An 8,580-nucleotide genomic window follows, 5' to 3' on the forward strand; every position below is an offset into this window, starting at 1 on the left:
TTTTTCCTTCTTCCCTTTTCCCACTTCACCTTCCTTCACAACTCTTCCAGTTTTTCTCTTTCCAGATTGCTGTTGCCAACTGCTCAACTTCCCTTAAGCACCTCATCCTTTTTGCCTCTTAAGATAGTTATGTTCTGGACTTAAAGCAGAGATTCATCTTCCTTGCCATTTGAAATAGTATATCCTTTTGCTGCTAACTAAAGTTCCTGAAAACCACTAATATGTTAGCTTATAGTTAAAATAACAGACAAAAGGAACTTCCCAGAAATGTACCATTATCAAGCTTTTGCACCCAAAATTATATTAATGATGAAATCACACAGATTGATCACATTTCTCAGTTAGTTAAAATTCCTCAAAATAGGCTATATTGAAGAAATAATTAACTTTTATATATATTGTATCTAGTTATTATGATTTTGTAGACCTAGATAAAGCCAACTTAGCATCATAGGTCTCTTAATTGGAGCTATTGTCACATCAGTATCTCTGCAAGTGAAACTAATGTAACCTTTACTCCACAGCAAAATTGCATACTGCAATTCTATTAATTATACAGAGCTATTTGTAGAAGAGGTTTTAAAATCACTTATTAGCAGATGATTGGGGTCAAGTGCCTTTGCTTCTTACACGTTCAGTGATTATATGCTAGTTCAGGCACTGGAGTTGGAAAGATTAATGTATGTATCTATCTGTAGCTATAAAGTTCTTCATAACTTAGTGTAAGGATCCCAAAATATTTTTGTTGTCAAGATAATTTAGTTTTATGTCTGAAAGTGATCTGAACCTCTTACTTTAATTTAGTTGCTATTTTATTCTTTGCATTTTTGCAGTGAGAGCACTGTTTTGACATTAATGGGGATCACTTGGCTGCAACAGTTTGTGCAAGACAGAAAGAATAATACAGGGAGGAGGTTCTCTGGAGTGGACTATTCCCACATGTCCAGATGCCAAACGATTCTGAAGTAAGTTTAATAGCTGTTTATTTCACTAAAACCATGATGTGTCATGTGAAAATATCATGTCGGTGCTTACTGGAGAGTTGAATGATTTGGGGGAATATGCCGGCCTTTTCACTGTGTGTAGCACTGCTCTGAAGCTGTTCAGGTTGCTATTTTGGAAAATAGGTTGTTGAGTCTCATTTCCAACTCCTGTACCATAAACTTACCTTCTGGCTTTGTGCTAGTTAAAAGGCTGAACAGAAAGAATAAGAATGGCATGACATGTAGCAGATAAATTTCTAATTCCCAAGACCTACATGTGGGGAAACCACCTTTGCCCCAGAGAGACTCAGTACAAAGTTTCTGTGTTTGGCCGTGGGGTCTCCCTTCCTGCCCATCAGCCCCTTTCGAACTTCCAGGACGAGGAGAGATCTGCTGCTCAGAACAGTACTTACTCCCATCAAGCTAGACTTAGCATCTACTGAGATTAAAAAAAAATCTTTTCAGTGGATTCTTTATGAGGATTTGTTTTGTTTGGCTGGAGAATATGCTGTTTGCTACAGGGTGAACTGAGAAAAACAGTATTCCTGCATGTTTGTAAAATATATTGACTTCTGTGTATTTGCACTTTTAAGTGCAACTGACCCAAACAATGAAACCATATTTCTCTTTTTAGGAGGTTTTCGTGTTTGGAAAGATCTGTACTGCAGCATTTCCCGGAGCTTATAGTAGATATACAAAGAATAAGGTTTATGGCAAAATACCCACCAAAATGTATCATTAGTGACACGTTTACGATATAGCAGATTCGGCCTTTGGTACATGAAAAGCTTGATTTAACTTCCTTGAATTACGATTTAAACAGAGCAAGAAGAGGAACTTTTCTTGGCTTTTTAGGTATCATAACTTTTAATCTATTTTCTTAATGTATCATCTTAGAATTCACAGCTCTGAATAGCTAAGAGTTAAGCCATTCTCCACATGGTGCCTAATTTTACTGTATTTTATTTTCTGTGAAGCGGCTATTAGATGACATATATTGATATCAAAGCAGTCATCCCTTTAAGAGATCAAAGTCAGAGAAAATTATCATCATCATAGGAAGGCCAAATCTAATGACCCAGATGGAAGGAAGTGCAAGGTTATTTTGCTGCCCATAACAACTCCTATAGCCAAATTATCCATCAATAAAACATTATTTTTTTTAGAAAAGGAATACTTTCAGAACTTCATACAACTTCAAACTAGTTGTTACATGTGCTGAGACTACTTTCTAAAAATAAATATAACTCATACAGATATGCGGGGTCTAGTCTTCATCAAGTCTTGTGGGGGTGCCATATCTAGGGTCTACCTGCTTTTGATGGGCCTCTGAATCTTTGAGTTCTTATTATAGTTAGTGGGTGTCATGTACCACCTTATTTGCGTTAAAGTAAGTTATATGATAATATTTTTTATTTATTAAAACACCTTCAAATAATGTTCAGCCTTATAAAGTATGTGTTTGGGTCCACTTTCTGTCTTGCACTTGGTTCCCCAAGTTTAGAAAAATGGCCCCGGGGTTATTTGTCATTGCCTTTCTGAATTCTTCCGCATACATAGTGCTGTGGAACAGGTTTTACAATGCCTGTCAATATACTCCTTTGCTTGCAGCTCATCAGGAGTTATGGGAACTTGTTCTATCCTGATTCTTTAGTGGAAAGACAAGTAGATTAAGGCTAGAAATGAATGGGAGATGTTTAAAAAAACCTGCTGTCTCAGTCTTCAGAGCTGGTTTATTGTTACTGCTTGATCTTTTCCAAAAAGAAGATACCTTTGGCAGTAAGGTACTTTATTCCCAGACAGAAGAATATTTTGAGAATGGTGTTAACACTTACATGTATGTTCTGTGTGTTACAGTTTACAACCTCTTTCCAACCTTGATGTTTATATTCTTGCAGTTTTGTCATATGGCCAGGTTTCACCTGCTGCTGATTTTACCTTCTACGAAACAGCATCCATGCTTCAAAGAACCTAATCTCTTTTCTACCAGTCCCTCTGGGATTGTTTCTCCATCAATAGGTCATCCCACATGTAAGGCTATGAGATTTTCCATGGTGGATGAAAAACTCCTTTGCACACAGAGCCACGTAGCAGACAGTAACAACGAGGGAGGTATCGTTTTTTCTCCTTCTGTAAAAGAAGAGTGCCTTTGCAAGGAGTGTTCAGCAAGCAAACAGTGGATCTAAAGCGATGTTGTTACTCACCACAATGTGGTCATTCTGGTCCCTCCTGCACCTCTGTGCAGGCACGTCCCGTAGGGAGAAATAACAACTTCTTTCGCAGCAGCCTCCCTGGCATGTTGTGTCACCACGGAAATATGCATGGGATCCTGGCTGGAGACATGTGCTATCTGTGGAGTATTTAGTAATATTTCTCTGTGTAAATTCCCTCAATGGAGAATTAATAATACCTTCCCCATGTCATTCACCATTGTGCCTGCTCAGTTTTACCCCGTCTCCTTTAAGCTTTTAATTTGTATATATCTATCATGGTCCTTGTAAAAGCCACACATATTTTTAAAATTGCCCCCTTTCCTCTTTCATCCAAATACGTCAATTGATTGAAAGGAGTAAGCAGTAAAATGAAAGCCTCTAAAGGAAAACGTCTTTGATAAAAAAAAAAATCGAAGTAGAAGATACTGGAAATGAGAAACCTTTAATCCTTTATGATTTTGGCAGATTGCTACATGTGATTTCATCTCTGCATCTCAAAAGGTGGGGTACAGCTACCCTCACCCCAGCACAGCTGTACATGTTTGGTAGGTTCCAGGGAGGAATTCCTTTATAGAATGAACTGAAAGGAGAGTGACTTTTCATATTTACCTCAGGACCTCAAAATCCCGAGCAGCTGGTCAAATCCCACCTCTCTTTGGATTTTAAAACTATCCTTGTTTCTTCCAAAAGGAGAGGATGTCTCCTGCTTGCATGGTACTATCAAATAAATCTCTTCTTATAGAAATTAAAACTCCTTTTAGAGCTTTTCAGCATTTAACTATAAAGCCATCTGGTCTTGCTGCCGTATTTATTTACAGATTATTTATGACAGTGTCTACATCCTCCTTTATAAATATATTCTCTATAATTTTGTGGAGTGAGGAGGAGTAAGATAGTTTAACTTTTCTTTGTACTTTTTGGCACTAACATACGTATTATTCTTTATAAAGTTATTTATATATTGATAACAACTGCCTTGAAGTATGAGAAGGTTATATTCAAATTACTTTTTCTTAGTTATTTGTGTTACCTTTGTAGGCACTCAATATATATCTTTGTTTTGAAGCTCTAAAATTTTATACCTCCTTCACTACCTTTATTTACTTGGCTTCCATCTCCCTGGATTCTCGAGCAGTTCTCATTGTTCTTGTGCTTCTTACACTTTCCTCTTGCTCCCTGAATGTGGAAGTGCACTGTAACTTGCTGATGGAAGAGGATGTTATCCCTTCCTCATGGATCATTAGTCCATTGAATAATGATCTCCATCTGGGAGGGTCGTTAATGGCCACTTCAGGAAATTTCTGGCAGACTACTGAATTTGTCAGAAATTGGTTATGATGTGGGAAGAAGTGCTGAAAGCAAGATTTCACATCTCTCTTTCCCATATGACACACATTCTCACCCCTCCTTCCCTTTCCTATTCTCTGCTTTTATCTGTGTGTATAGATATATATCTCCTTTTCCATTTCACTTAGATTTTAGTTTCCATCATACTATTTTTTTCCTTAACAGTTTTAAGTTATAATCAGTTACTCAAGGATTTTAATTTCCTCCTTTAACCTTTATTTCTACATATTTCTTCCTCACATTAGCAATACAATCCTCCACAATATTGACAGTCTTGTGATTTGTACTCCAACTCACCTTTTCCTTGTGTTTTGGCACCTTGTCTATTCCGGATTCTCCAGTTTGTTATTTCACTGGGGTAATTCTGGCTCTTGGTCAGAATTTGACTCAGCCTGTTCTTTTAGCTGTTTTTCGTTAAGATCAGTTTCCTAAGGGTTTTAATTGCTTCCTTTTTCTCCATGGTGATGTAGGTTGCTCTTGATATGTGAAGATAAATAAAATGCAAAACTCCCTCTGTGTCTTTAAGATAGCAATAATCTAGTTTATTTCTTGTTCTCGAAGTCCTCTACATCAAAAACACCCCAACATGCTTTCAAATCTGCTGCTTTTGTTAAAAACAACACTGTTACAATGACATTTCTCTGATGTTTGAGTCAGGTATAGGAGGGATATTAAGAACGCTGTACGCTCCATCAGTGGTGGCTATAAGGAGTCTAATAATTAAAGGCCTCTCTCTATGTATAGCCTTGCTTTACTATGTTTTACAGACTCTCATTTCTTCACACTTTTAATTTTTATGTTATTTTTTCCTGTTGTGCCTTATCTTTTTCTTTTTTTTTTTTTCCAAACATCTCGACTTATTTTTAAGATCTATTTCCAATTACATCTCTTTATCCACACTTATCATCAGAGGTTAGCAAGGGAAGCCAAGAGCTGAGCATGATGTCACTTTGCCAACTAAACTCCCATCCCGTCACCCCCTGCAAGGGCACAGGGCAGGGCTGGCAGGTCTGGACCAGCGGCCCATGGGCAGGGGCAGGCGGGGCTGCGGTGCGGTGGGGCTGCAGCTCTGGCTGGGCCCTACGGCAGAGCTTCAGCTGAAGGCAGCTCCCATGGGGTGAGGTGGACCCTGGCTGTGGCTGCCCCTCCGGCAGCCGGCTTGCAGCTGGCCCTGACCCCTGTAGCCAAACCCCCGCTTACCTTGAAGTCATGGACCTCACATCCATGTCCTCAGCTTACATCTGTTGTTGTAGAAGCTAGAATAATTCCATCACATTGAGGAGTACAACTCTGCATTTACATTAGTGTACTTGGGAGCAGAAATTGGTTTTGAAATACAGCAGCATTCTCATGGCATTTCCATTCTTATTCACAGAAACCCCATTTTTCTGAGTTCAACAGTAAGACATATACAACATACACAGAACTGGAACTTCTTCTGTTTGCATTAAGAGACTCAAGGTGTCAGAGAAGAAAGATGTAGTTTTCCTGTTAGTATATAAATAATTCCTGAAGCAAAGCTCTTACCATCATAACTTCCTGCTAAACTTGACTCAGTTAGCAAATGCTAATGACGGTCCTGTAATGTAAAATCAATAAATGTTATTTGAACTAAACCTCTTATTTGAGCAGAGTGGAAATATACTTAATTAACACACAGTCAAATGTTCTAAAGAAATTACATTTCTTAATTTTTGAAACATCATGTTCTGTTCCAGTCATTTTAGAGGAGGTATATTTGGTAGAATTAGGGCTAAGCCTACACAGTGCTACAGCTTTCTGCCTTTAAGTGGAATCATTGCCAAGTACTTTATTTCTCCCTGTTCCTTCTAGAAAAAGGTTCAGATCATACAGTTCTTTAAATTAATTATAAAACGAGCGTATCAGAAACTGGCAGGATGGAATGAATTTATGTGTGTAGAGAAGCAATTGCATCTTTTGCTATCCACACATTTTGTCATGTAACCATTAACTTGTGTGTGCCCCTCTGTGTGCGTCCCACCAAAGTCCTTTGCCATTTTGTGTCTGTGACAGAGGCTTAGAGAATACTCCGACTGCATGATGCACGTATCTCTCTTTTACTGGAAGGTGAAATAAAAGGTGAAGAAAAGCAGCTCTTTGCATCATTGCTCTTCCCATGTGCTTTTTCTTTCAGGCTAAGAGCAGTGTGGCTCTCTTATAGAGAAAATAATTTCATTGGGAAGGGATTAGAATATATAGTCACCGCTCTGATGGAAAGGCTGTGTCCCAAATGGGTATCTCTTCTGTAGCTGCAGACAGATCAAACAGCAGTTGTGATGAAAGGCAATGCTGATTCTTTGCTGGAGTCCAAGCACTGCTGTTACCTGGCTAAGGTGACAGCTCAGATCTAGCTCGAACAGGTGCTAGAAAGTAGCAGGCTGTCTCATCCCCTTCTTCCTCTCCTGACCCAGAGAGATGTACCAGTAGGTTTCTTCTTGGCCAGCTTAGGGAGATGTCTGCGTAGTGTTTGTTTTCATAGGCATCTTACAAATGACTGAGAGGCTGAGAGAGGACAAGCCTCAGGCACAATCCCTGCAATTCCTTTGGAGAGGGTCTTGTACAGAGAGAAATAGCACCAGAGAGCAAAGCAGGGCCTGCTGGGAGCACACACTGTGCTCATGCTTGCCTCCCCAGATCTCCAGTTACAGTTTGTCACTGAAAGACAGCAGAAACTTCTTGTACCGCTTCCCAGTTCATTCCAATGGGAATTGTTGCGACGCTGGCAAAAAGCCTGGGACTAGGGTAGCCAAGACTAGGTCAAACGGACTTCATAACTCAAACCTTTCTCTTGCTTGTATTTGATCATCATACTCCATCCATTTGAAGGACCGAAGATGTAGGAAAAACAGCTGAAAAAAATAAACCCAAAAATAGTTTATTGAGGTCTTGTGGACAGGTTATTTATTTGTATGGTTTGATCTTATTCTCTTGGAAGAGAGAGAACACTTTGAATGAAGAGCTACTATATTTTATATGAAAGAAAAACAGAGGCAGCAGCTACCTTTGACGTACAACCTTTTTATCAATAAAGGCTCTTTCGATATTTTCTGTGTACTACAAGAGCCATTTATGTATTATTAGATATACAAATACAATAAATAGAGATGATGCACTCAAAGTGGCAGACCCTTGCTTTTTCAAATGAGGCATAGTGAAAAAGGAGGCAGGAAACTGTAAGAACAATAGGTCTGGTCCCATTTTCCTTTTCTCTTTATATAGAGAATTTGAAGGAAGTGAAATGGCTCTGTTTCCTCACATCTGACCTGTGAGAAAAATAGCCTGCACAGTCAGTTTTTAGCTTGGGAACACATATGAACTCTGTTTCCCAGTAACGAAATGAAGGATGTGTATTCCTTAGAAAGTAAGTGAATGAAAAAATGACTGTGTTTCTTCTGGTGTGAGATACTAGTCTTTCTATTGCCTGTTTGCCTCTGTGATGGAAAAATTCTGATCTGTAGTAAACAATTAGCTGACGTACCAAGTCTTTATTGATGACTATTTGGTATTGCGGATAATTTGTGTGTTTGCTTAGAGAACTTTTGGTTAATTGGTAGAATGGGTTCAACAATACAGCCTTGGTACTGTAGTTTCTATGTCTCTTAGCCTACAGCTGTGACTGAAGAACTATTATTTGTTCCATGTGTCTTTAGCTGTCTAAAAGTCAGTTGTCATCTCTGACCTACTTATTGAAGCTCTCCCTATAGTGGTGCTTTTTGGAAGGTGAGGTCTTTATCTCTCTTCTTTACTATAGAGACATAACTATGTATACATGCAGAGAGTTAGTCAAGTAACTAACTTAAAGTAGACACCTTACTTTCAGGTAGCTAAAATCTGGTGAGATGAATACCAAGGTAAGATTTACGCACAGGTAATACAATTTAAAAGCCCGACCAAAAGTTAGGGATCTTTTAACTCCCACTCAAAATCTTAGCCACTATACTTTACCCAATGATTTTTAAATGCCCACTGACTTTTGAGGGAGGTTGTTAATTGCTCTCTACACAGTTCACAGCAAT

The sequence above is a fragment of the Caloenas nicobarica genome, chromosome 3 (genome assembly GCF_036013445.1).
Source record: "Caloenas nicobarica isolate bCalNic1 chromosome 3, bCalNic1.hap1, whole genome shotgun sequence".
NCBI lineage: Eukaryota > Metazoa > Chordata > Aves > Columbiformes > Columbidae > Caloenas > Caloenas nicobarica.